The sequence below is a fragment of the Capra hircus genome, chromosome 15 (genome assembly GCF_001704415.2).
Source record: "Capra hircus breed San Clemente chromosome 15, ASM170441v1, whole genome shotgun sequence".
NCBI classification, from domain to species: Eukaryota; Metazoa; Chordata; class Mammalia; order Artiodactyla; family Bovidae; genus Capra; species Capra hircus.
Window position 1 is genome coordinate 3,374,294 of NC_030822.1, and position 5,753 is coordinate 3,380,046.

The 5,753-nt window shown below is 40.3% G+C and overlaps 1 pseudogene; it reads left to right on the forward strand.

Annotated features, from left to right (window-relative positions):
- LOC102191159 lies at positions 2,407-3,335 on the forward strand (annotated as a pseudogene).

Below are 5,753 nucleotides of genomic sequence, written 5' to 3' on the forward strand. Positions count from 1 at the left end.
AGGAATGATTAATTTGCCTTTTCCCAATGATTCCAACATAGCCAAAACAAAGGGAGATTGAGGACCGTACTGCACTACTGCAACTTTAAGATTTTTAAAAAATTTATATTCCAAAGGAGTGTATTGAACATTTATCACGTTGTCATCTTGCTGTCTCTGGATGGGAAATAATTGTGGAGGATCGATAAAACCACTAGGGGGAGCAGGTAAGTCATCATCAGGAAGCATAGACAAAGGAAAGGAGAACCGACAATGTTCCCTGCCCACATCGGGCCGATCAACCGCAGTGGGGAAAAGAGAAGCACAAGGAGGAGCAGAAGATGTAGATTTCTTCTCCTCCTTATGGGATTTCCACCATTCCTGGAATAGATGGGTTATTTCTTTAATCTCTTTGCCTTTCTCTGATGAAACCGAAGAAGCCTCCAAATCTGATTCCGAACTAACAGATGTTTCACCATTTTCAGAAGGAGGCTTACTTGTATCCTTACCTTCAGCCAATGCAGAAACCCCACCAACGTTTGACACATCCTCATAAATTGCCTCTCCCTTCACTGAAGCATTAGATTTAGTTTCATTATCAGTAGATAGCAAAGTCAAAGCCTGTGTTATAACATTACATAAAGTCCGTAATTTCAAAGGGATCACATTACCCTTCTGATGTTGCTTTTTCAAATTTTTTTGAATTATTTTCCATTCCTTCAAGTTTACCTGTAACTTAGTTTGATATTGAAACCAATGACAATGTTGCTCCAGCAAGCGAAAGAGCTCACTCAGCCAAAGAGTCGAGGCTTTACTGCCTATGGAGTGGAGAAGTCCTTGGACCAACTCCATGTATTGTGTCCGTAATGATGATGAGGAATTCCCCATGATTTTCTGAAAGTTCCCTGCTAGGGTGAGGAATTCCCCATGATTTTTCCGAAAGTTCCCCTGCTATGGATTTAAAATCCCCCCGGGGTTACTCACCCTTTCGGTTTCACTCAAGCCCCACGTTGGGCACCAGATGTTGGAGATTGAGAGTGAAATGACACAAAGACAAGAGACAGAAGAGACAGACACCACTCTGGCCGGAGGAAAAAGAACTGTACAAGCAAGCAAGCTTGTGGTTTACTTTTATATAGCCCCCCTGGGCAGAATCCCAGACTGTATGGCTAAGCCTTCTCAGTATAGCACATGTGCATAAATGTTATCGTACAGCAAAAGGGAGTGAAATTCCTGCTTCTGCAGAGTCTGTCCAGAGCCCTTTTTTCCTCCTTATCACAGGAAGGGAATGTTCCCTTGTTTGCAAGGGACCATTAAACTCGAGGCTGTGTCCAGTCTCCTTGGCAGAACATCTTGTTTGCAAGCACGTTCAGCCCAGGCAGAGAGTCCCGTTTGCAGGCACATCTCCGTTTTCCCTATTGTGGCCGCATTAACCCTTCACAGAGACATTACTTTTTCAACAAAGGTCCATCTAGTCACAACTATGGTTTTTTCCAGTAGTCACGTATGGATGTGAGTGTCGGACTATAAAGAAAGCTGAGTGGTGAAGAATTGATGCTTTTGAACTGTGGTGTTGGAGAAGACTCTTGAGAATCCCTTGAACTGCAAGGATGTCAAACCAGTCCATCCTAAAGGAGGCCAGTCCTGGGTGTTCATTTTAAGGACTGATGTTGAAGCTGAAACTCCAATCCTTTGGACACCTGATGTGAAGAACTGACTCATTTGAAAAGACCCTGATACTGGGAAGGATTGAGGGCAGGAGGAGAAGTGGATGGTAGAGGATGAGATGGTTGGATGGCTTCACCGACTCAATAGACATGAGTTTGGGTGGACTCCGGGAGTTGACGATGGACAGTGAGGCCTGGCATGCTGCAGTTCATGGGGTCGCAACGATTCAGACACGACTGAGTGACTGAACTGAACTGAGCTGGAGAACTAACACATGAGTAGAAAGTGGATCTTCTTTGGTGATGTAATCTGCTGAAAAATAAATTAAAGTTTATAGGGTATTTGGGAAGTATAAAACAGAAGGGGATTAATTCAATTTAGGTATAATGACAGAAGAGTGAGAAGTGCATCGCAAGGGACTAGCCTTGAAGTTGACCTTATATGATAATTAGAGTTACAGAATTAAAAATGGTGCAGGGAGATTACAATGATGCAGCTCACTTGTGACCATGAACGTAACTATGGTTAGAAGCATAGTTAACTATAGATACAGCCATAGATACAAGAATAGGTAAAAGATGGAAATAAAATAATAGTTCAGTACTAAAGAAACTGAAACAATGGCTTAATAGAAGTAAAGCAGCAGTGTATGACAATATTCCTTTTGAATAACATCTGGAGGTTTAGAAAAGTCATTCTAATTGTAATAAATATGTACCTTCTTATCTCCCTTGGTTGCATCTGTTTCAAGTGCAGAGAATGCCCCGCACCAATGACACCATGCTGAGAGTTCATTCTCCTGGGGCTCACAGATCGCCCAGAGCTCCAGCCTCTCCTCTTTGTGCTGTTGCTGGTCACTTACCTTGTCACCCTCTTTGGCAACCTGGGCATGATGGTGTTAATCAGACTGGACTCTCGCCTCCACACACCCATGTACTTCTTCCTCACTCATTTATCCTTGGTAGACTTGTGCTATACCTCTACAGCAGCCCCACAGATGCTGACTAATCTGCTATCGCAGAAGAAGACCATCAGCTTTGCTGGTTGTTTTGCAGTGTTACCTTCTCATAGCACTTCTCCTTGCTGAGTTTGACATGCTGGCAGCAATGGCCTATGACCACTACGTGGCCATATGTAACCCTCTGCACTACAGTGTGAAGATGTCCAGGTGCGTCTGCATACGCTTGACTCTTCCAGGCCATCCTGACTTCTTGTTTGAACTTTTGTAGATCAAATGTCATCAGCCATTTCTACTGTGCTCACCCGCCACTCATTATGCTTGCTTGGTCTCAAATTCAGGTCAAAGAGCTTTCTTTGCTCATATCAGCAGGCTTCAACCTCTGCAACTCCCTCATCATCATCCTGTGTCTTATGCCTTCATTCTTGCTGCCACCCTCAGAATCAAATCAGTAGAAGGAAGGCACAAGGCATTCTCCACCTGTGGTTCCCATGTGATGATTGTAGCCCTATATTATGGGGCAATCTTCTGCACTTATTTAAGATCACCAACAGATAAGAATGCTGAGGGATCCAAGATAATAGCTGTTTTCTACACCTTTGTACGTCCAGTACTTGGTCCATTGATTGACAGCCTGCGGAACAACAATGTAAAACTAGCATTGAAGAGAGTCCCCAGAAGAAATATGGTCACTCGGATGGCAATGCCTCCAATTTCCAATAAACGGTAACTCTTAACCTTTGACTCAAAGGCCTTTGCATTGTCGTGATGGGTTTTCAGATTATTTATGGCTATGTCTTTATGGAAGAATATTTCACCAAAAAATACTCAGGTTGGAACAATGAACTACACTTAGTAGTCTATGCTGTTGCCCTTCAGGATGCTGTCCATGAACCAGAAGAAACAGCATAACTTTGGAGGACTCAGCTCCATGGGGGCAAGGTTCATGTGTGGTTTTGCTCACTGTTTGAAGTGAACATTTATCACAAAACCTGTAAATAAGATGATTCTCAATAAATATGTCTTGAACTATTATTATAGACCTTTCTCATTATGGAGAATTAAGTGCAACCTCTACATACTACTACTTTCCAGAATGGTCTTCAAGAAGGATTTTTAACAGTCTAAAATCCTATTATGTGACTTTAAGTATGCATGTCTCACCTTTCCCACTGAGAAAAGGAAACGGTTTAAGGACACAAATCATCATTTACATGTCTGTTCTACTCTCTACATTCATAGCAAAGTGCAAACAGTAGTTTCTCCTTGAAAATGTATTAACTCTATGTATTAATGAATAAATGAATGAATGAATGATTGCCTCTACCCCGAATGTAGCACTGTGTGAGCTTGCCACATTTCTTTCCTAAACAACATGATATCAAAGACTATCTATTAATCTGTTTAAACCCAATCTCACAATTTATTAATAGCAATATGACAGAGAAAGTTAATTATCCTCTACTGTCCTCAGTGTCCCTTTTGTACAGTGAATATAATAATACCAATGACCCAAAGAGTTTGTGAGCATTGACTGAACCAACCCATGTAAAGTGGTGAGGTCAATGCCTCGCACATATTAAGGATTTGATGTCTATTACCCATAATCAATTATTTCCATTCACTTTTTTCCTGCAGTTTTTAAACAAGGGAGTCACTCATCCCATATGATCTCCCTACTGAATTTCAAGTGTGAGGGATGAGGTTGTGTATTCAATAAATGCAAATGTACCTGGGAAGCAATATACAAGAAGACAAGAAGTGCAGTATACTTGCTGAATTATACACTGCACACACTCCTTAAATTATTCATCAATATTTGTTAACTTTTTTTCTTTTTTGCCGCATCATGAGACACATGGCATGTGGGATCTTGATTCTCCCCATCAGTGCTTGTTGATCAAGTATTAATCTCCAGGGCGCAAGCTAAGCTGTGGAGATTACAGTTCTTACAGATAAGAGATTGCGGTCTAGTGGTGGCAACAGAAATATTAGTAGGTGATGAAAACTGAGTGTGTCAGCCAAGGATGGGGCAAAGTGGTATGACAGAGTGGAGGATGGAGGTCAAATCCAGTTCTGTGGAGGCAAGAAAGCATCCTTGGAGAATACTTCCATCAGCAGCAGCAGTCAGCATTTCCCAGTTTCAAGATTAACATGAACCAGAGGAGAACAATGAAAGCACCACCTGAAAAGAAGCTGAAACAAGAATTTTTTAAAAAGGTGAGAGAAGGAAAGAGGACAAACTGTGACTTCAGGTTGAGGAAAGGCAGCTTCCTGAAAAAGTGGTTTTAAAAGTATCTTTGATATTAATTCCTCATTTAAATGCTTTCTTCTCTGCAATCACCTATTTTCTATTTTTTTCCAGTTTTCAATTTTATTGAAGCTTTCAATCTTTAAGTCAAAGATCTCTCTTGGCAAATGTCACATTGCACTTGAAAATATGTGGGTTATTTTCAAATATATTTTGATATCAATTTCTAACATAATTCTTCAGTGATAAGAGAACAGACTCTGTATGGTTTCAATACCTTCTGACTCTGAACATTTTGCACCTTCTTTTGTGTCCCTGGATATGTTCCAGTGTCTCTTAGTTTATAGTCTGTGGGAACTTGAATAGAATTTGTATCTTACTATTGTGTGAAAATTGTATAAAGCTTAATTATGTTGAATTGGTTCATGGTGTTTTCAGGTCTACTATATACGTCTATGTTCCTATATATTCATTTTATTAATTTTTGAGAGTTTGATATTAAAACTCCAACTAAAAATCTTATTTTTCACACTTAAAAATAATTGTAAAATATAGTGGAACTATGTCACTTCATTCTGTATTTCCCAAGTCTCCTGCATATGTGTTATCACACTTTCATAATTTAAAAAATAAAAAAAAGAAAGAAAAATGAAAACTCATCAGTTGGGTACAGGAAGGCATAAATTCAAAACCTACACCAGTCCAGGTTCAATGCATGAGACAGGGTGCTCAGGGCTGGTGCACTTGGATGACCCTGAGGGATGGGATGGGGAGGTAGGTGGGAGGGGGGTTCAGAATGGGGAACACATGTATACTCATGGTGGATTCAAGTCAATGTGTGGCAAAACCAATACAATATTGTAAAGTCAAATAAATTAATTAATTAATTTAAAAAAT